The following is a 24527-nucleotide window of genomic DNA, read 5'->3' on the forward strand; positions in this document are numbered from 1 at the left end:
AAGGAGGTTTTCACTCAAAATCTGACGATACATGGCCCCATTCATTCTTTCCTTTACACGGATCAGTCATCCTGGTCCCTTTGCAGAAAAACAGCCCCAAAACATGATGTTTCCACCCCCATGCTTTAAAGTAGGTATGGTGTTCTTTGGATGCAACTCAGCATTCTTTCTCCTCCAAACACGACGAGTAGAGTTTTTTTCATCTGACCATATGACATTCTCCCAATCCTCTTCTGGATCATCCAAATGTTCTCTAGCAAACTTCAGACGGGCCTGCACATGTACTGGCTAAAGCAGGGGGACACGTCTGGCACTGCAGGATTTGAGTCCCTGGCGGCGTAGTGTGTTAATTATGGTAGCCTTTGTTACTTTGGTCCCAGCTCTCTGCAGGTCATTCACTAGGTCCCCCCGTGTGGTTCTGGGATTTTTGCTCACTGTTCTTGTGATCATTTTGACCCCACGGGGTGAGATCTTGCGTGGAGCCCCAGATTGAGGGAGATTATCAGTGGTCTTGTATGTCTTCCATTTTCTAATAATTGCTCCCACAGTTGATTTCTTCACACCAAGCTGCTTACCTATTGCAGATTCAGTCTTCCCAGCCTGATGCAGGTCTACAAATTTGTTTCTGGTGTCCTTTGACAGCTCTTTGGTCTTGGCCATAGTGGAGTTTGGAGTGTGACTGTTTGAGGTTGTGAACAGTTGTCTTTTATATTGATAACGAGTTCAAACAGGTGCCATTAATAAAGTTAACCAGCGGAGGACAGAGGAGCCTCTTACAGAAGAAGTTACAGGTCTATGAGAGCCAGAAATCTTGCTTGTTTGTAGGTGACCAAATACTTTTTTTCCACCATATTTTGCAAATAAATTCTTTAAAAATCAGACAATGTGATTTTCTGGATTTTTCTCCTCATTTTGTCTCTCATAGTTGAGGTATAACCAAAACATCACTGCTCTAGAGGAGATCTGCATGGAGGAATGGGCCAAAATAACAGCAACAGTGTGTGAAAACCTTGTGAAGACTTACAGAAAACGTTTGACCTCTGTCATTGCCAACAAAGGGTATATAACAAAGTATTGAGATGAACTTTTGTTATTGACCAAATACTTTTTTTCCACCGTAATTTGCAAATAAATTGTTCAAAAATCAGACAATGTGATTTTCTGGATTTTTTTTCTCATCAGGTCTCTCTCATCTTTTTAAGCGGGAGAACTTGCACAATTGGTGGCTGACTAAATACTTTTTTGCCCCACTATATATACATACATACACGGTCATATGAAAAACTTTGGGAACACCTGTTAATTCTTTGTATTTTTGTTTATCATTGGCTGAGCTTTCAAAGTAGCAACTTCCTTTTAGTATATGACATGCCTTATGAAAACAGTAGTATTTCAGCAGTGACATTAAGTTTATAGGATTAACAGGAAAATAGGGGGCTTCGCTCGCCAACCCCCGTGTTTGGTTTTCCGGATACACACTTTTAAGATTTTTCTTCTTTGAATTGTTGCTATTTCATTAGTTTCACTTTTATTTCAGAACTTCTGTAAAAACAATATTTGTAATCTTGCGAGTCCCAATATGCTGAATCTTTTTAATGAGGTCAGGATAGGTTTCTCTGTTTGGAATTTCAGCACAGACAAAACGATCTACATCATCACCAGTTAATATTTTTTTTTTTACAAAGTACAAAAGTAAGTAGAGTTCTGCATTGGACTCCTGTCTGTAAAGTCGTGCTATTTTCCTCTCACAGTTCCAAAAGTACATGGGGTTACCAAGGTGATACCCCAGGTTTTGTCTAAGTTTTTGTACAAGGGCTAGACAGAACGTTTTTGACTCCTGGGTTAAATGTAGCTTTTTAAATAAGCAGACAGATAAATATATATACATGAACAAAGTAACCAATAAATGCATGTGCGGTAAACTCCGTTTTTGAAATTCTCAAGATTCTTTATTTGTCACATGCATAGTTATACAGGACAACACGCAGTGAAATGCATCCTGATCCACTTATAAAAAACTGTGCAAAGTTAGAAGAATATCAGTTACATTAACAAAAAGTCATAGATTGAAACATAACAGTATAGTAGAACATAAATAAGTAAAATTATTTGAATAAAGTAGAATTAAGTGTTAAGGTGCAATAGTGTAGTAATTATTGTGCAAAACCAAAGTTAGACTGGTGCATAGTTAAATGAGGCAGTTTGTTTGTTTGCGCTACTGCGATCTTTACTTTCTTTTTTTATATTTTCTAATTTTCCTACTTTCATATCCTTTAACTTTCTCCACATGTGTATAGCACCGTTTTTTTTTTTTTGAGCCTTTCTAATTTCACTGGTTTCATAGTCTCTAACCTGCTCTGCATGTGTTTAGCGCCAACGTTTGTAAACGTCATTATGAAGTTCCACTTTGTCATTTTAGTCATTGTCTTTTAATTCTGAGCCGTACAGTACAATACATAGAACAGAATAAATCCTCAATACAGTATAAAAATAAAAATTCTAGAAGTACAGAGTAATATGATTTGGATTTGTTTTAAGTCCTGGAGACCTCATTCATCAAGTTGCCTCCCCAATTTTGCCATTCCACATCTGAAATAGCGCTAATCTGATGAAAGGACCCCTCATTCCCATGTCCCCATTCATCAGGGATGACTTTACCTTAGGTAGGCAATCTACAATTTAAAGAGATATTTATTTTCTTGTGAATTGTTACATATGCATTATTTTCACTTTTACTTTAAAAACTTTTGTAAAAACAATACTTGTCCGTTATTTTCTGCCTTGCACGAGGTTACATCTCTTTCTTCACAGACGTATAATACTGCTCGTGTTGTGAAGGGTGTTGCGGCTGAACGTACGCTAAGGATATGCCTTTGGATCATTTGCTGTCTTTTTGCTGCTTGCTAGCTGCCTCTTCTGCCTGTCGCATGTCGTTGTTTTAAGAGCTGGGAACACATGATGCTTGCCTGCCAAACGCAATCCAACAACTGCTAGCTTAGAGGTCTGTTGACTTGTTTTAAATGATGGCTCACTGCCTGGACGTTGTAAAAGCATACCTGTCTTTTATTTCTGGCCACGGGCGTGGTTGAATTCTTTCTTGCAGGATGTATAACGCTGCTCACGTTCGGTTGGGGTAGCTGCTGTTGCAGCTTTCTCCACATGTGTATAGCACCGTTTTTTGTTTTTTTTTTGAGCCTTTCTAATTTCACTGGTTTCATAGTCTCTAACCTGCTCTGCATGTGTTTAGCGTCAACGTTTGTAAACGTCTTTATGAAGTTCTACTTTCTTTTTTGATTATCTTTTAATTCTGAGCCGGATTGGACGTGCTTTTTTTTTCAATTCCACTTGTTCTGGGCTGATAATTACTTTCCTTATTTTCTGAATTTGCACCTCAATTATTCTTTTTTGCTCTTTTTTCTGTCCAACGCATTTGAGTCTCTTTTCTCCACGCCCGATTGGACGTGCTTTTTTTCCATTCCACTTGTTCCGGGCTGATCATCACATTCTTTATTTTCTAAACTTGCACCTAGATTATTGTTTTTCTTTTTAGCATTTTTTTCTCTCCATCGCTTTTGGGTCCCTTTTCTTCACGCTTTTCTTTCTTCTTCGTTTAATCGTCGACGTTTCACTTCTACCCTATTCATTTCATTTCTACCCTATCCATATTACTAACCGAGAATGGTAAACTGGATATGGACGCAGGGACCTGCCCGTGGACGCAGGAGACATAGTGCGCAGGCGCCACACAAAGCCCCCCTCCCCAGAGTGAAACGGGAGAGATTACGAACCATCTGACATGCCGCAAGCAGGATAAAGCGAGGTCAGAAATAAAAGACAGAGTAGGAAACAAAGTAAAACATCATAAAGAGGTTAAAGAACGGGGCCAAACACATGGAGAGCAGGTTACAGATGATGAAAACTGGAATGCAACAGCTTCAAAAAAACCTAGGCACGAAACACATGCACAGCGAGATACAGAATATAAAAGCAGAAAAAACGACAGTTAAACGTCCACACCACACAGCGGAGGCAGACCCGGAAGGTGCAGGTGCGGGAAAGTACGAAAGGCAAAGGCGCCCACACAGCATGGTAAAACACGACATAATACGGAAGGCGGAGGCGTTGACACCCACACAAAGCCCCCACCCCCACCCCAGAGCAAAACGGGAGAGACTACAAACCGTCTGACATGCCGCAAGCAGGATAAAGTGAGGTCAGAAATAAAAGACAGAGCAGGAAACAAAGTAAAACGTCATAAACCGGATGGCATGGACACAGGTACACGGCGATGGGACCATGAGACGTACTGCGCAGGCGCGTACAGCTCAACTAACGGAAATAGCAAATGAAAGAACCGCCATATTGTGAGTGGCACTACTGCGGAGTGAGGTTAGGAATAATGTGCTGCTTGGGACTGTACAAACCGCTGAACGCTTTACACCAAATTCAAACACAATACAGCTCAACGATACACACACGAGCCTACCTGGACAAGAGCAATGAACGCAGGCGCCTACAACAAGCGTCAGAAACTGCGGAAGCAAAGCAGGCACGGGTTAAGACACTAACAGGGCCCGCAAAGGTCCACAAAGATAGTACGGAATATATAAGAGCACACCGATCAAAAAAAAATCAATCGTGTAAAAGCACATAGTACACACAAATCATGTGCTCTCAGCGCATAGAAAGCGTATAAGGACAATACAGAGAATAGAGACCCAAAGGCATTGGAGAGAAAAAAAGGCAGATAACAGATATAACAGATTATGAAAACAGTGGAATTCGAAAGGCTCAAACAAACGATGGCGCGATACACATGCAGACAAAGGTACAGAATATGGAAGCGGTAAAATTCAAAAGTATTGTAGCGTCCCACCCAGGTTGAGGGCTTTTTGGTTTTTAAGTGACTGTTAGGTCCGATTAAGGGAAGGCGGAGTACAGCACAGAGGACTGATAGCGGGGTATTGATTTCATGCTGTAAGGGGGGGGGGGGGGGGCGTTGGAGAGGGTGCTAGAAAGTTGTGTTTGGGGTTAGGAAGTCAGCGATTGTTCAGGTAAAACTTTTGTGACACTTTGTCATGTCAGTCGCTGCAGTATCAAAGAAAACATAGAAACGATTGCATTACCGCAAACAAAAGGTGATTAATCATCAAAACCAGGTGTAATTGAAAAAATACCTGGCCAAACTGAGGTCTAAAAAAAAGACTAGACAACAAAGTGTTTTTGCATTCGCATCATTCAATGGACAAAACGTGGATTTACACAATAATGGACCATATGCTATGAGAATCTGTGGTCCCACAACAGTTAAAGGAACGACAGGTTAAATTTCAAAGAGTACACAATTCGGTCGGGTGTATATTGATAATCTCGGAGAAGTGATGCAAATTTTAACAGGCAAAAAGAAAGTTGATGTATATATTCCGCGAGTAACATTACACACCAAAGGAGATCGTGATATGATATTCGGAGTAAAATGTTTACAGTTTACCGTGAGAATAGCTTTTGCTATGACAATCAATAAATCACATGGACAAACGGAAAAACTCGAATTATTTATTACAGAAACAGAAACAATATTCACTCACGGGCAGTTATACGTTGCGTTGTCACAATGTGTCTCCAGAAAATATTGTTTTTAATGAAGCTTTAAAGTAAAAGTGAAGATAATGAAATTGAAACAATTCCAACACACAAATCATGTGCTCTCAGCGCATAGAAAGCGTATAAGCGCAATACGGAGAATAGACACCCAAAGGCATTGGAGAGAAAAAAAGGCAGATAAGAGATTATGAAAGCAGTGGAATTCAAAAGGCTCAAACAAACGATGACGCGATACACATGCAGACAAAGGTACACAATATGAAAGCAGTAAAATTAGAAAGTATTGTAGCGTCCCACCCAGGTTGACGGGTTTTTGGTTTTAAGTGCGTCCACTATTAATGAACATTCCTTAGGATTAATGAATATCATTTGCTATCATTGTCATTCACTTAACTTCCCTGAAGAAACAACTGGCAATACAACTAATGAGTTTACACGTTGTTATCAAAGGGGTCAGGTTAGACAGCCTCCTTTAGATGAATATCCTTAATATCTACGGATGTTTCTAACTAACAATGTACCCGAAAGTAAAAACATTATGGATTGCATTAGATCCTACAATAGTTCATTTGCTTTTACATTTACCAGGGCAAATATCAGGCCACCAGCTGGCAATGGTCCATACTGCTTTCACGTGTGTAGACAAATATTACATCGGATTGGAACAGTGCACCCTGACCCAAATCACGAACGCAAATATGCACAGATCTACGTGTTAGATCCAGATGACGCACTCTATCACGATTTTACTACAAATGTTGTGTATAAATAAGTATTCCAATAGATCCTTCTAATGTGCCATGCTATGGGTTCTTTACTTCCTTTGTTCGTCATCTACACCTTTACAATTCGATATATCTCAGACATTCATCAATGTATTTCAGGTTACCCAACCCTGGGGGTAGGCGAGCGAAGCCCCCTTGTTCATTTCTACAGTATTGACCTTATACACTTTATATGCACTGAGAGCCCTGGAGCTGTGTGTGCTGCATGACTGCCTTTACACTACTGATTTATTTTTTTTGATATTGCATGTAAGTAGGGTGTGTCTTGCAAGACTCTCGTTCTATGTTCCCGTGAGACGCACCGTGGCAGGTCTCTTTCATCTCGCGGATCTTTAAATTATGTATCGTAGACTATCAGGACAGGGGACAGGATTTCTTTTTATAATAGAGAGATATGCAATATGCATCATAAAAAAATTAAGTGCATAAATTTGGGCACCCCAACAGAGATATCCATCCATCCATTTTCCAACCTGCTGAATCCGAACACAGGGTCATGGGGGTCTGCTGGAGCCAATCCCAGCCAACACAGGGCACAAGGCAGGAACCAATCCCGGGCAGGGTGCCAACCCACCGCAGGACACACACAAACACACCCACACACCAGCACACACTAGGGCCAATTTAGAATCGCCAATCCACCTAACCTGCATGTCTTTGGACTGTGGGAGGAAACCGGAGTACCCGGAGGAAACCCACACAGACACGGGGAGAACATGCAAACTCCACGCAGGGAGGACCCGGGAAGCGAACCCGGGTCTCCTAACTGCGAGGCAGCAGCGCTACCACTGCGCCACCGTGCCGCCCCACAGAGATATTACATCAATATTTAGTCGAGCCTCCTTTTGCAAACATAACAGCCTCTAGACGCCTCCTATAGCCTTTGACTAGTGTCTGGAATCTGGATGGAGGTAGTTTTGACCACTCTTTCTTTTTTGTTTTTTTTTTATGGATTTTATTGAAATCACACAACATTCTATACAAATAGATCCATTTTACAAGAATAGGATTGAAGATGAATCAACCCCCACCCCTTTACCATTCTTTCATACAAAATCTCTCCAGTTCAGTTAAATTTGATGGCTGCCGAGCATGGACAGCCTGCTTCAAATCATCCCATAGATTCAGAAGTCAGGGGACTGTGACGGCCATTCCAGAACATTGCACTTCTCCCTCTGCATGAATGCCTTTGTAGATTTCGAACTGTGTTTTGGGTCATTGTCTTGTTGGAATATCCAACCCGTGCGTAACTTCAACTTTGTGACTGATGCTTGAACATTATCCTGAAGAATTTGTTGATATTGGGTTGAATTCATCTGACCCTCGACTTTAACAAGGGTCCGAGTCCCTGAACTAGCCATACAGCCCCACAGCATGATGGACCCTCCACCAAATTTGACAGTAGGTAGCAGGTGTTTTTCTTGGAATGCGGTGTTCTTCTTCCGCCATGTAAAGCACTTTTTGTTATGACCAAATAACTCAATTTTTGTCACATCAGTCCAAAGCACTTTGTTCCAAAATGAATCTAGGTTGTTTAAATGAGTATTTGCATACAACAAGCGACTCTGTTTGTGGCATGAGTGCAGAAAGGGCTTCTTTCTCATCACCCTGCCATACAGATGTTCTTTGTTCTACAATTCAGCACAATTTGCACAATGTACAAATACACCATCTGCAGTAAGATGTTCTTGCAGGTCTTTGGAGGTGATCTGTGGGTCAAAGGGAAGCACAACTTGCAATTGGCCACCTTAAATACCTTTTCTCATGATTGGACAAGCCTGTCTATGAAGTTCAAGGCTTAACGAGCAAATCCAACCAATTTGGTGTTGCAAGTAATTAGTATTGAGCAGTTACATGCATTCAAATCAGCAAAATTACATGGGTACCCAAATTTTTTCACAGCCAGTTTTTCACATTTGATTTACTGTAATTTCATACAACTAAATACTGCTTCACTAAAAATCTTTGTTCGGAAAACACCCCAGTATTCAGAAGTTCCTAGGAAATGAAAGATATACCACTATTATCTTTTTTATTGAAAGTAAATTATTATACATGCTGAGAGAGGTTCCCAAACTTTTTCATCTGACTGTATATATATTAGTGTTGTCAAACAATCAAAAAGTTTAATCGCGATTAATCGCATGACTTTGTGTAATTAATCGTGATTAATCTCAAATGTATTATTCTTTTAATGTTGAAATTTTACCACAAAGATTTTTAAGCGCAATCAAACCATATTAAGAATGGACACAATATAAGGGCATATAAATGTACTTCACGTATTCAGGTAACTGTAACAAGAGGAAAAAAAGACAAAACTTCAACTGTGAGGAGGCTTTATTCACTCATACTCTAGGGCTGTGCGATGCTGAACATAGAAAACAAAGAATTGGGATTATATTGTAAAACAGATGATGGTGAAGGTTTGCTTGAACTTTATTATATAGGCTGGGACATCCTCTGAACTCTCCATCACCCGAGACAGATTGCATAAAGCGGGCAGCACCACTGAACATGAAACAAACTTCTCTCCTCCAAGGAGTTCAGTAAAGTATCTCCCAAAATCAATTCAATATCAATTATGTTGTGAGGGCCTTGTATACATTTGTATTCACTCATACATAAAAAACAATACCAAAACAGCTGTAAGATAGATTTGAGGATTACATAGAGATAGTCATACTTAACTATAACTGGACTTTATTAGGTCTGCACAGTGCAACAGTATATATATATATATACAGTATTCTTTTTATGTCTAAATTACAATCACAATCTGATTATTAGGTGGTTACGAGTTGCAAGAAGCAGATCATAGATATGTGGTACAATATCTGCCAAATAATACAAAGAGTACATGACACATGTTTTGTCCTTATTGTGGCTCGTCAGGTGTTTGCACTTTTGTATCCCCTTACAGGGATCGAACCTCGGATGTCACCACCTGAGGCAAAGCCACTGACACTGCTCTGCAGTGGCTGGTTCACTTATTTGGAAGGGTATATATTGATTAATGGTGTTTCTGTTTTACTGGTCAAAATCTTAAACTACATCTCAGATACCCCCAAAGATTATCAAGCAATATTCTCCCCTAGTAGCAAAACTGGTGGACCTGAGAATCATATTTTTCATGACTCAGTGAAGAGTTCTGCACTTCACTTGTGGAATGTTGATCAAAAAACTTCTAGCACCCACTAAAGCTGAAGTTAGGTATACCAGCACCCAGTGCTGCAAGTACTCAAATCTGCCTATTACTGCTGAAGATCTTATCTTTACTACATTAATTTATTACATCATATATATCCCACCTGTTCATGGAAAATTAATGATAATGAAAACATCATATCTTTGCTCATTCATTTTTAAAATCTTCTTAAAGGAATACCGAGTCACATTGGGTTACAAACTGTTTCGGTATTATCGGGGAGAAGGAATAAATCATTGCTGAACTCAGCTACCAATCAACCTAAACTGTATGTCTTTGGGATGCAATAGAAAACTGGTGTAGCAAAAGAAAAAAAGACAAAAAATCAGCCTTAATATTCCACTAAGCAAAAGGCTACTGAATTGTCATTTTTAGCTAACTCTATAAAATTGCTTGATTTTCCTGAATATACAATTTACACAGGAATGGATGCCAAATGTATTGAAGGTTCCATTTCTCAACTGCTCATTTCCTCTTAATTCATTAGTCGTCTTCAGCACTTCATAAACTTCCTTTATTCCAACCCACTACACTGTCTCTCACTGCGTCCACTTATTTATGGCTGCTTCAGCTACCTACAGAAAAACGTATAAAGTAGCAAAATACTTAAGTAAAAAATCTCTTCTATGAAAAGAGAGTTCAACTATTTGTTTATAAGTGCTTTCAAATGCATCACATGCAAAATGATAACTTAATTAGCAGATCTTACAATGTACTTCCTTTAGAAGAGAAAACTTACCTAGAGGGAAAAAAATTCTATTTCAGTCTCCTTCTCCTATATCTCCATGGCACCCAATTTTATATGAAAAAGAGAATGTTCCCAAGATTGAATGGTGTGTCTTTCTCGACTTTCTGGGGCCAACATATTCTTTTATTATTTCAAACATACAACAGTGCAATATACTCTGATTACTTGCACCCTAACATGAATGGAACAGTAATCACCCTATTTTTAATTGAAAATTAGGACATGACACTGCGTTGTAATTATTTGAAATTTCAACCTCATGAATACAACTGCTAACTAAAACTCTTGACTACAGACCTGAACTAAAGAACGAGATTTAACACACCTTGATCAAACTAGGTTGATTTAGAACATAGTGTACTGTAGTTGCAGGAAACTATGCATAAGCTCTTACTTATTCTTGATGCTGCTCCAAAAGCTAAATTCCCAACAAACAATGTCTCTTCATACATACAACTTAAGGTCAACTCAAACTGTCAAGATTTTACTGAAAGCACTGGATCACATTCTCCTTCCGAGATTATTTCTTTAGACAAGTTATGCTGCAAAATATGTCATTTTATTTAATTTGACAACATCTAGTTCCAAGGTGCTACAGACACTGCTATCTCGTTTCTCTTTCAGCTTTACCCATTCAATCAAGTTCTTTGATTGAATTGATAAAAGTATTTATTGCTATTATAACACCACAAAAAATTTCCATTTCCTTTTTTTCTATGCTGAAGATATACATTTATTTTGTAAGATAAAAACAGGCTGACATCTCTATGTTCTAAATCCTGTGATCTATTAACACATATATAAATTTAATTGGGCTAAATAAATAAATAATAATGCAAGTAAATTAATTTTATAGGTGTAAAAACATCTCTTCTTCAGTGTTTTATAGTGATTTCCACTGAAAGCTGAATACTTAATAAAATCATGAAAAGGCTAAATTCACAGTTCTCTGTTAACAGGGAATCACTTACCCCGGCTTGAATAAAAGCTATAAAAATATAAGTAATCTCTTATTTAATTGCATTAGCACTCTGACACACGACACTCCACCTAGTTTTCTTACTGAGCTAATGTTAGATAAATTTAAGTACATTTGAAGTGGTAAGGAAGGAACTTCAGGCATAACATGCTTATCTCACCTACTAAACTAATAAGGCTAGTTTATCATGTATTATTTATTTATTAGTCTAACCCTTAAACCTTCAGTCCTATTCAGACTTATTTACTCATCAATTAACATTTCAACTTTCAGTCCTATTTAATACAAGATTCTTCTCACTACCATAAATCATCAGACTAAGAAAAATTATTGTGAATGTATTTTGATACATGTTTTTGTAATGTGGCATTAATTCGTGAGAGGGTTGGGTTATACATTAAAATTGCACCCCTGTGCCCCATTGTTAACAACTCAGGAGTGCTAACAGGTGGCCAGCACTTCAGATAATCCACACTAGTGAGAAGTCAAGCAAAATGACACCTTTTATTGGCTAACTAAAAAGATTATACAATATGCATAATTATAAATATGTGGATAGGACTGTTCTCTTCTAGAGTGTTGTAATGTTCTAATGTTCTAATGCAAGCTTTCTAGGCAACTCAGGCCCCTTCTTCAGGCAAGATGCATCTTGCCTGAAGAAGGGGCCCGAGTTGCCTCAAAAGCTTGCATATTGTAATCTTAAAGAAATAGCATAAAGGGTTAATAAATGTGGGAAACCAAATAAAGGTCAAGTGAACAACAAAATGTACACTGAAATATAAGAACTGGTTTAGGAAAAATACTGAGATGGTCAAGTGAATAAAGAATGTACCAGAAGAAAGGTTGATGTAATATACAAAATGTACTGAAGGATGACTAAGATATCAGCAGATGTCCTATAAACTAGAATGGACAGTTGTTATATGCACAGAAATTTCAAGGGTGGTGGCACATCTCAAAAGGTATAAGAAGAACCAGAATATAATATAATAGACTTTTATGTTATATAAATCATTTGGGTGTAAACCAGTAAACCAACCAGAGTAAAATGTATGCATTGATTGACACTGTATGTAAATTCAACAGTAAATAAAATGAACCTCTATCCTTTGTTTCTCTGACCATTCTGACCATGCTGTAATAGACTACTTTTGAAGAATGCTCCTTTCAAGGCATTTTGCTGAGGAGTAATTAAAAGATACAACGAACAGCTTTTCTCCTGCCCAATTACTGAATTGTCCTGTTAGAGGACGTTTCTTTCTTTAATAAGATGTTAAATTTCGACCACAGCCCCCTGCTCTGGCCTGTATAAGTAATAACAAACTGGGAAATTCCACTTCAAGCACGGTCAGCGTTATCTGCTTTTCCAGCACGTTGTTTGAACACATGATAAGAAAAGGCAAAATATGCGGTACAGCTAAGCCAAGATGAAGTATGATTTTTTTCAATTGTATAAAGACCTCAGTATCTGTGTCTCGGGAACTGCAGGTCTGACATTGTGATCAGCAACACAGGAGCACCGCAGGGGACTGTACTTTCTCCGGTCCTGTTCAGTCTATATACATCGGACTTCCAATACAACTCGGAGTCCTGCCACGTGCAAAAGTTCGCTAACGACACTGCTATCGTGAGCTGCATCAGGAGTGGGCAGGAGGAGGAGTATAGGGACCTAATCAAGGACTTTGTTAAATGGTGCGACTCAAACCACGTACACCTGAACACCAGCAAAACCAAGGAGCTGGTGGTGGACTTTAGGAGGCCCAGGCCCCTCATGGACCCCGTGATCATCAGAGGTGACTGTGTGCAGAGGGTGCAGACCTATAAATACCTGGGAGTGCAGCTGGATGATAAATTGGACTGGACTGCCAATATTGATGCTCTGTGTAAGAAAGGACAGAGCTGACTATACTTCCTTAGGAGGCTTGCGTCCTTCAACATCTGCAATAAGATGCTAAAGATGTTCCATCAGATGGTTGTGGCAAGCGCCCTCTTCTATGCAGTGGTGTGCTGGGGAGGCAGCATAAAGAAGAGGGACGCCTCACACCTGGACAAACTGGTGAGGAAGGCAGGCTCTATTGTAGGCATGGAGCTGGACAGTTTGACATCTGTGGCAGAGCGACGGGTGCTGAGCAGGCTCCTCCATCCACTAAACAGTATCATCTCCAGACAGAGGAGCAGCTTCAGCGACAGACTGCTGTCACTTTCCTGCTCCACTGACAGACTGAGGAGATCGTTCCTCCCCCACACTATGCGACTCTTCAATACCACCCAGGGGGGGTAAACGTTAACATTATTCAAAGTTATTGTCTGTCTGTATACCTGCATTGTTATCACTCTTTAATTTAATATTTTCTTTATCAGTATGCTGCTGCTGGAGTATGTGAATTTCCCCTTGGGATTAATAAAGTATCTATCTATCTAAAGAATACAGAATCGCTTTTTTTTTCTTTTTTTTTTTTTTTAAACTCAGACCACGGTAGTAAGAGAACAACTGAAGATGCCATGATTGACTGAGTAAAAGTGATTAATAACTAAGTTTTCTGTTGGTAGACATTTATTCAAATCAATTTTATGAGGCAGATCTAATTTTAAGGCTTCGTGCCAATACGGCACCTTGATTTGTAGCAATTTTAAACAAACTTGGAACAAATCACCTTAGAATTATAATAATATTACTGAATATATTGCTATGTGTGTTGAGTTCCAGTAATCTGTGAGATAACAAACCTAACTCCTGTGTCCTAAGCTAAAGCACCCACATAACATCCCCCCCACACCTTGATTATTCGTAACCCACATTCATCACTCCATCTCTTCATCCACACCCCCCCCCCCACCCAATCCCCATGTTGGTATCAAACATAATCAAATTTTTGAAATGATGCTGTGAGCTTTTAAGACGTTGCACAGCCCTAAACACTCTTTTAAAAACATACTGTAATAAAGCTTTCTAACAACCATAACTATCAATTCATTCAATTTCAGAGGCTATACCAATTGTACTGCACCCAAATATTTTGCCATGAAGATCTTTTCTGATTGATTAGACTCCTCCTATGCAAATTTAGCAAAAATTTTGTCTGTTCTTCCTGGTTTAGGGAAGTGGTAGTTTCTTTTCCACAGTGTTCGTAAATACTTGTTCTTCATTAGAATATGAAAAATAACAATAATTGGGAAAAACACACAAAACAGCATATTATGTTCATTTGATTGTTTTATTTCTCAGCTCCTTCAGCATCACAGACCCAGCTACCATTTCACTCTGTAAACATTTGCTTCCCTTTTCCACTTTCCCTTAATCTCTTTTGGTGTCCTCAGCAGGCAGTAACTATCAAGTTGCAAATTACATTTATACTGTAGTTTCTGACAAGAATGGGAATTCCAGAAGGTTAGTAAATGTGGTTCTCAATGCAAAGTTGCCCGTACTAAAGGAAACCATAAGGAAGAGCGTTATGTTTCCACTTCAATGACTATTACTAGTACTAGAAAAATTACATAAACAAGCAAATAATTGGTTACATGATTTTGTTTGGAAAACAAGCAAATTAAACATTCTGTTGAAATTCTGGAGACAGAAAAATACATAGAACAATGGAAAGAACCTTCACAGATGCACAAAATGAAAGAATACTGATATAATATGCACAAAAAGCATAAACAGGCAATAATAATCAAGCTTCCATAACACTTAAGTTTCCCAAGTACATATACTACAGACACATCCTATAAGAAAATATTGACACAAAGGCCAAAGTACATTGGTAGGTAGGTACACAGAACTTTGTTTGTCCCAAGTGGGAAACTTGGCTTTTTAAAGAAACCCATCATCTTGCCTGAAGAAGGGGCCTGAGTTGCCTCGAAAGCTTGCATATTGTAATCTTTTTAGTTAGCCAATAAAAGGTGTCATTTTGCTTGGCTTTTCTCTACATTCATAATGGCTAACACGGTACAACACCCTAGTACTAAAGAAACCCAATAAATATATAGTATAACAAATGAGTACACACCAGAATTACTAAAAAGAAAAAAACCTTCTGACTTGGCTAAAGATAGAAAGTGCTGTCATAGTCTCACTGAAGCATTACAAAGGTATACTGCCATAGGTATAAAGTAAGCCCAGTAGTTTCTTGACACACATTTGCTGAAGAGATAATTGGCTAAAATACTTAATGACAGCATGTCAGAGAATGAATGTGCAGCATTGCTCATAATGGCTTTAAGTTTTGTCTTCATTCTCTCCTCCACTACTACTTACAGCAGGTCAAGAGTATGTCCCAAAACTGGCCAGGCCTTCTTAATTAGCTTTTTGATTCAATATTAGTTAAGCTAGTCTGTTTCGTACGGTGTATATGAGAAAAAATAAAGACTAGTTAGATGAAAGAATCATTTTATACTTATTTTTTTCAAAATTAAGACCATTAAAAAACTACACTTTGTACAGATAGCAAGAGACAATTTGTATCAGGCTGAACCTTTAAGCATTCAATACTGTAACTGCACAAAGACAAGCACAGTTAAAGGCTTATTTGACTTCTACATTTTTGAGATTCATGTCTTTGCCCCTATAATTTTCCAGCAAAACAACAAACTTGTAGCTGCAAAAAAGTGCTGCTGTATTACAAAAATATATGAAAAGTAAAAATAAGCCTTTGTATATTCATCACATCTGTGTTATTTAAACAACTTCCCATGAAAACAAAGTTCATCTGCTTCAATTACTTCCTTAAGAAAAATAATCACTTATGATTATCTACACTGAACTGTATCTATTATTGTAAATTAATCCACCATATGAATGCAACAAAGTCTTTGATATGGATCTAATCCATCCACTAGTGAAATGTAACTACTCCCATGTTGAAATAGAGAATTTATTGTTACAGACTCTCTTTTTGACTCCCTTGCAATGCCATCAGATCAGCTGAAGAGATGGTTAATATGACCCTCCACTCCATTTTGCAGCATTTAGACTTCTCAGGTACTTTTCTTTTTTCATTTATGTATTTGTTTTAAATCTCTGTCTCAACAGTGATCAAGTGCAGAATTTACAAGAGTCAAACAAATGATCTTTCCACCCTTAACCTATTTGTGGGGTGGGATAAGGTAAGACCAATAATTAAACATTCAAGATTAGTTGTCATCACCACAACTACATCATCTGGCGTTTGTCTTATCGTTGCTTCTGTATTGTCTAGCCCCACCTTCTTGGGAACATACTGGAACACCTGCAGTGAAGAGATTTGCAATTTTGCTTTTTAAGGACGATTTAGTTACAAAGAAATCTTAATTTCTTACAAACATAATTCAGAAAGATGCATGATCAGCTGAATGCCAACTACCTTAATATGCAAGTCTTTATAAGTGCTTCTTTCTCTAATACCAGAAACCTTTCCTCGGCTGAGGTGCTCCTATATTAAAATGTATTATTACATTTTCGATCAATGTGGAAGGTAGCGTCTCCCATTCTCCTTTGAGTTTTGCAAAGAGAAAGATACTGATTATAGGGTTTTCATGAATATTGTTTTCTTTTTCCATTTAACCTGTTGTTTAAATACTCAAAAACCTTTTCTACAACTTCAAGTTAAAAAGTCTACTTGAAACAGAACTACACGTTTATTTTCTTTGTGCCATGCACAGCCTAGAACATAACAATATACCATCAAATTTTCTACCTCCTAGATTTTTCGTCACTTTACCTTTAACTGAACCCTATTATTCAAATATGTCATTATTATATAGCATTAGCTGTGTTACTCAGTGTCACACACGTGCGCATAGGAGGCAGCTAAAGGACTTGAATGAGGGTAATTCCAGGCCAGACCAGGGGGTGGCAGAGTACACTAACCCTCTCTCCCTTTCTTCTACAGACCAGTTACAGGAAATTCCACCTGGCCCCGATGATGTCACCTCCTGTTCCGGCCCTGATGATGTCACTCCCGGTTTTTGCCCCAATGACATTTCCTTTGCCCGACTTTAAAACTGCCATTTTGTCTCTCATGAATCAGTTCTGTTATGGACTCTGCAATGAAAACATTTCACTGCTTTGTTTTTGCACTGAACTTCCAGCATATGGGGTGGCTACCCCAAACATTTTTGTGGTGTTTTGTCCTTTCATTTGACACCAGCTTCATCAGGGAAATTTCACAAGACAATAGGCGTCAGTAATGGTGCCGTCAGTTAATAAGTTGTATCAGAAGTACTATTTAAACAAGTATTCTTCTGTATATAATATTTGCATTTTATTATTAATATTTTAATCAAGGGCTAACGGTATTGGCAGGCAGTGTGCTGTAGTGGTTAAGGCTTTGGACCGAACACTTTAAACCCTGATTTAAGTCCTTCTACTGACACGGTGTGACAATGAGAAAGTCACTTCACCTGCCCGTGCTCCAAATGTAAATACAAAAGAAATGTAAACAATTGTATCTCTTATGTTGTAAGTCATCTTGGATAAAGGCATCAGTCAAAAAAATTATAATTATATTATTGGGTCATAAGAGCTGCTTACTCTTGAACATGCCATATATATTTGTCCATAATGAAAACATTCCTGCATTAGATCTTATCTTTTTTCTGTTTTTCCTAGTGACTTGGCTTTTTTGATGGTCATTGCGAAACATAACTTTACAGGAAAGTATAGTCTTTTGAATTGAAACATGTAATCATTGCAAAACAATTTTACATGTAAGTGTATGCTCTTCAAATGAAACATGTAAGAATAATGTGAAATATGGGTATATATTGTAATTTACCACTATCATAGAGTAAAGAAAATTAACACAGTATAAAAATTTACTAGAGTTTGAGCCAATAGCCCCTGTATAAATAAAAACAATGGGAAAAAAAAACTATAATGGGCTTACATCAAGCTATTACATTCCATTGGGGGGGGGGGTTTACCACGTAGAACCTACAATGTTTTGGGCTCAGAAAACGCTGCAAATAATATCAAATCACATACGGATGTCTCTGCACCCTGCTCCATGATTCCTAACCAGGAGAACACCACTGTTAATCCTTTAAAGTCTGCTCTGATGTTCAGGCCTCTGAGTACTCCTGCTTTCCGGAGAATGTTCCACCTGAAAATCCCACTGTATAACGATCCTCCTCTTATGGCCAGTTTTCCATAGCTTCACTTCTTTCTTCCCTGTGACAGCCCACTGTGCGCTGCTCACCCTTTTTTTTGTGCAGCCTCCCCTTGGGGATTCCAACCCTCGAAGTTTCTGGATACCAATATTTGCATATGTCCAGTCCTCAGTTATCTGGCTCAAACCTGCCTGCATCTCCACACTACTGTCTGGTGTCTATTAATAGCATCTTTTAATGCAGCAGTGCCAGTTTACGAATTATCATTTTTACATACAGTGGTGTGAAAAACTATTTGCCCCCTTCCTGATTTCTTATTCTTTTGCATGTTTGTCACACAAAATGTTTCTGATCATCAAACACATTTAACCATTAGTCAAATATAACACAAGTAAACACAAAATGCAGTTTGTAAATGGTGGTTTTTATTATTTAGGGAGAAAAAAAAATCCAAACCTACATGGCCCTGTGTGAAAAAGTAATTGCCCCCTGAACCTAATAACTGGTTGGGCCACCCTTAGCAGCAATAACTGCAATCAAGCGTTTGCGATAACTTGCAATGAGTCTTTTACAGCGCTCTGGAGGAATTTTGGCCCACTCATCTTTGCAAAATTGTTGTAATTCAGCTTTATTTGAGGGTTTTCTAGCATGAACCGCCTTTTTAAGGTCATGCCATATTATCTCAATTGGATTCAGGTCAGGACTTTGACTAGGCCACTCCAAAGTCTTCATTTTGTTTTTCTTCAGCCATTCAGAGGTGGATTTGCTGGTGTGTTTTGGGTCATTGTCCTGTTGCAGCACCCAAGATCGCTTCAGCTTGAGTTGACGAACAGATGGCCGGACATTCTCCTTCAGGATTTTTTGGTAGACAGTAGAATTCATGGTTCCATCTATCACAGCAAGCCTTCCAGGTCCTGAAGCAGCAAAACAACCCCAGACCATCACACTACCACCACCATATTTTACTGTTGGTATGATGTTCTTTTTCTGAAATGCTGTGTTCCTTTTACGCCAGATGTAACGGGACATTTGCCTTCCAAAAAGTTCAACTTTTGTCTCATCAGTCCACAAGGTATTTTCCCAAAAGTCTTGGCAATCATTGAGATGTTTCTTAGCAAAATTGAGACGAGCCCTAATGTTCTTTTTGCTTAACAGTGGTTTGCGTCTTGGAAATCTGCCATGCAGGCCGTTTTTGCCCAGTCTCTTTCTTATGGTGGAGTCGTGAACACTGACCTTAATTGAGACAAGTGAGGCCTGCAGTTCTTTAGACGTTGTCCTGGGGTCTTTTGTGACCTCTCGGATGAGTCGTCTCTGCGCTCTTGGGGTAATTTTGGTCGGCCGGCCACTCCTGGGAAGGTTCACCACTGTTCCATGTTTTTGCCATTTGTGGATAATGGCTCTCACTGTGGTTCGCTGGAGTCCCAAAGCTTTAGAAATGGCTTTATAACCTTTACCAGACTGATAGATCTCAATTACTTCTGTTCTCATTTGTTCCTGAATTTCTTTGGATCTTGGCATGATGTCTAGCTTTTGAGGTGCTTTTGGTCTACTTCTCTGTGTCAGGCAGCTCCTATTTAAGTGATTTCTTGATTGAAACAGGTGTGGCAGTAATCAGGCCTGGGGGTGGCTACGGAAATTGAACTCAGGTGTGATACACCACAGTTAGGTTATTTTTTAACAAGGGGGCAATTACTTTTTTTACACAGGGCCATGTAGGTTTGGATTTTTTTTCTCCCTAAATAATAAACACCATCATTTAAAAACTGCATTTTGTGTTTACTTGTGTAATATTTGACTAATGGTTAAATGTGTTTGATGATCAGAAACATTTTGTGTGACAAACATGCAAAAGAATAAGAAATCAGGAAGGGGGCAAATAGTTTTTCACACCACTGTATTTATGATTTTCACTTGTTTACAGTATGTCATTCGCTTATGTACACTATTTCTTCCTTGAGATTCAACAAACTTTGTTTCTATTTACAATGTAATGACATCTCTTTTTTCTTATCCAGAATACCACTCCTTCTTCATTCATCTGTCAACCTTGTTGGCTACCAATGCTATTTGTCAATCATTTCTGCTCTGTCCTTGTTCGCATAAAGCCTTTTATCAGCGCAGCACAGAGTATGTACATAGCATTACAGTAATCCCTCCTCCATCGCGGGGGTTGCGTTCCAGAGCCACCCGCGAAATAAGAAAATCCGCGAAGTAGAAACCATATGTTTATATGGTTATTTTTATATTGTCATGCGTGTGTCACAGATTTGCGCAGAAACACAGGAGGTTGTAGAGAGACAGGAACGTTATTCAAACACTGCAAACAAACATTTGTCTCTTTTTCAAAAGTTTAAACTGTGCTCCATGACAAGACAGAGATGACAGTTCTGTCTCACAATTAAAAGAATGCAAACAAATCTTCCTCTTCAAAGGAAACAGAGAGGAAAGCAAACAAATCAATAGGGCTGTATGCTGTTGAAGGCGGCAGCTCACACCCCCTCCGTCAGGAGCAGGGAGAGAAAAAGAGAGAGAGAGAGAGAGAGAGACAGATAAAAACAAAGTCAAAAATCAATACGTGCCCTTTGAGCTTTTAAGTATGCGAAGCACCATGCAGCATGTCCTTCAGGAAGCAGCTGCACACAGAAGGTAGCAACGTGAAGATAATCTTTCAGCATTTTTAGACGAGCGTCTGTATCGTCTAGGTGTGCGAACAGCCCCCCTGCTCACACCCCCTACGTCAGGATCAGAGAAAGCGCAAGAGAGAGAAAGAGAAAAGTAAGTTGGGTAGCTTCTCAGCCATCTGCCAATAGCGTCCCTTGTATGAAATCAACTGGGCAAACCAACTGAGGAAGCATGTACCAGAAATTAAAAGACCCATTGTCCTCAGAAATCCGCGAACCAGCAAAAAATCTGCGATATATATTTAAATATGCTTACATATAAAATCCGCGATAGAGTGAAGCCGTGAAAGGCGAAGCACGATATAGCGAGGGATCACTGTATATGATTAAATGTTGAAAACTAAAACAAAATTGGCAAATAAGAAAAAACATGTCAGCTAATTTTCTTTTTGCTATGTTATCAAATTTCAATCAAATTCATCCGAGTAATTTTGGGATTTTGGGGTATTTAGTTTTTCTACTAGGGGGAGAATACTGATATGCTGTATCAAAATATATCCTTTCTTAGCAGATAATTACTAGCCTAAATGTACCATCTTGCCAAATTTCGGCGTTTTAAGTGAAGAGGAAATAGTGTTTTTGTTGGTAAGTGAGTCAACTTTGCATTGTACAGAGAAAGATAGTGACTGTATATAGACAGATAAAGTGAAAAAGCATCGGCACAGGTCCAAAATGACATAGGCAGACTGTGAACATTCACTAATATGCTCTATGCACCAGAGAAAATCCCATTTCTTTCCATTCCTGGGCACATTGTGGCAGACATTTTTGAAATAATAGGTCTACAAACTTTTCAATCTCTGTAATCCACTTTCTCTATTCCCTCTTGCACTTTCATTTTGTGTTTAAAGTTTGTTTCTCAAGACAATGATATCTTTCTATCACATTCAGCTACTCTTCCTACAAGTCCACTTCTAAATTTCTCCACTATTACAAAATAGGAAATGGGTTGCATCTTTACGTATACTGCTCAGTAAGTATGACTTGCCATTGTCTGCTTCATGGAACACAATTAAAAAATATATATTATCTTGGTCTCCAGTGATTCTCATGTATCAGCACACACAATTTAAAAATAGTACAGTGTTTATACATTACTTCTAATATACAATATGCTGTGGTTTTGGTCAAAGCTCCACTGTAAATTTTGCTAGGTGAATGTTTTTCTCTGAAGTGGAAGCTTATTCTAAAACATTTATTGGATCCTGCCAGGTTTTAAAAAAGTTTTCAAAAGATCCTATAAGTGAGAATTTGATTTATTACTATTTCAAGTAGAATAGAACATCTGACTTAAACGTGGTGGGGTGGGATTCTTCCATTGGAGCAAGGTAAGTCCACATGCTAATAGTGTAGTAAAGGCAATTACAGTTTGTTTGTCTGGGAGTACATCACATACAGGTGTTAAAGGAGTAAAGATAGAAATAACTAATTGATAATATCGATATATAATCATTTATGATGAGAAACAAATACATATGATATTTGAGAAATATTACACAACTGAAAGTTGTTCTGATGACCTTTTCCTCTATCTCAGTATACAAGAAATTCGAGGGGAGCACACTCCCAATTTTTTTATTATCTGCTCATTTGTTGGTGCATCTCTGAGCATTCTTAAACAGTATTCTCTTTTATTGCATTTTTATTGGTATAGTCCTGGAAGACTTATTTGCTGATTGTATTAACTTCAATAGGAAATCTTTGGTTTTACTATACCTTTTAATTTCAGTATTTTTTTTTAATTACTAGTATTATTAAAATGTATTGGTATTTCTCCAGGGCTACATTTTGGGGTGCTTTTTAGTTTTCATGTAAACTTGTCAGATTAGTCATTAGTTGTTAATAATGTCTTTATTCATCATTTTATATGCTTTTGGAATATATTTGGACCTTCATCAGCGCGTCTCTTAAATGACACCATCTACTATTTAAAATTTTGTCATTTTTATTTTCTCATTCTGTAACTGCTGCATGTTTCTATATCTCTAGAATTCTGCTTTCTGGAAGTTAAGTCTTTATTCTGGCATATATTTGCATGCTTTCAAACAATTTCATACGTAAAATGTCATCATTGTTGCTCAGCGTCTTTATTATTAGGAAAGATTTAGAAAATTTACACTCTTGAGACAAACTTGATGAGAACACAGTCATTTGTTTGATTGACTGTTTTTTTTTTCCCTTCCATAGTTCCAAGAAAGCCTTACCAATTAATGTTTGGAAAGCTGAAATACACGTGATAACTAAGTCAATGTTACATGTATTGTCCATCCATCCATTTTCCAACCCGCTGAATCCGAACACAGGGTCACGGGGGTCTGCTGGAGCCAATGTTACATGTATTGTACTTGATTAAATAATATACTTATTCTGTGTTGATCTTCAGTTATATTAATATTTTTTAAATAAAGCGCCACACCTCCACTTTTCCTGTTGTGTTATTATTGATATTAAATTCCTCTCCGTCACTTTCACTGGGCTATGACTCAGTAATTCCAATAAATATTCCCAAAAATACACTCATTTCTAGTTCAGGGGTGGGCCACATAAAATGCTAAAAACTGTATAGCAGGATGTTTCAGGCTTCTGTTATAGATAGCCTAGGCTCTATAAACATTCAAAAATCGAACACAGGGTTATTAGTTCAAGGTTAACAATAACTTGACAAGAAATATACCTCACCCAAAAGGCTATTCTATTAACAACAGCAATGCAGCTGGCCACATATTTTTGTGAAAATATCAAAATCTTTTCAGAGCTGTGTCAAAGTCAGAGAATCAAAAGGAAAATTTTTTTCAAGCAAGAGAAACTTTCTACCTTTGTACTTGAGTGACATAACCAGCATCCCAAGAGTAAGTGAATGTGTAAACAAGTGGTTGGTTATCTGTGACAAGAAGGGTGCTTTATGGTGAAAGGTCCTATGGTGACCCTATTTCCCCCTTTTACACTCTTTATTGTGTAGACCTTAATAAATTTTTTACAATCTCATACACTTATCACTCTGTGATCAGGTACTTTAGCACTTCCTCCCCCTCTCCTTCTACATCTGTAACCTCAGACAATTACACAGAGTAAAGAGACAGGCAGGATTTAACTTGCACATTTAACTATGTATTATTAACAAAAATGCCCAAAAATATTAAGGAAGCAGAATGCTATGTGAATATTGGCAAACCATACACTTATAGCCTAAGCAGCAGTACATTTTGTATCCACAAGAGGCTCTCGGGTTACCTTCAGTCTACAGTAATCCCTCGCTATATCGCGCTTCGCCTTTCGCGGCTTCACTCTATCGCGGATTTTATATGTAAGCATATTTAAATATATATCGCGGATTTTTGCTGGTTCGCGGATTTCTGAGGACAATGGGTCTTTTAATTTCTGGTACATGCTTCCTCAGTTGGTTTGCCCAGTTGATTTCATACAAGGGACACTATTG

The 24527-nt window shown here is 38.2% G+C and overlaps 1 protein-coding gene and 1 long non-coding RNA gene across 4 annotated transcripts in view; both read right to left on the minus strand.

Annotated features, from left to right (window-relative positions):
- Positions 1-24527, minus strand: part of bbs9 (Bardet-Biedl syndrome 9) — a 425985-nt gene that overhangs the window by 353703 nt on the left and 47755 nt on the right. The window lies entirely within an intron of this gene.
- Positions 14847-16196, minus strand: LOC127530083 (uncharacterized). The gene is made up of 3 exons (XR_007936615.1): positions 16065-16196; positions 15278-16033; positions 14847-15126 (listed from the first exon to the last, which is right to left on the minus strand). It is a non-coding gene; the product is annotated as an uncharacterized LOC127530083 (long non-coding RNA).

This window comes from Erpetoichthys calabaricus, chromosome 13 (assembly GCF_900747795.2).
Source record: "Erpetoichthys calabaricus chromosome 13, fErpCal1.3, whole genome shotgun sequence".
NCBI classification, from domain to species: domain Eukaryota; kingdom Metazoa; phylum Chordata; class Cladistia; order Polypteriformes; family Polypteridae; genus Erpetoichthys; species Erpetoichthys calabaricus.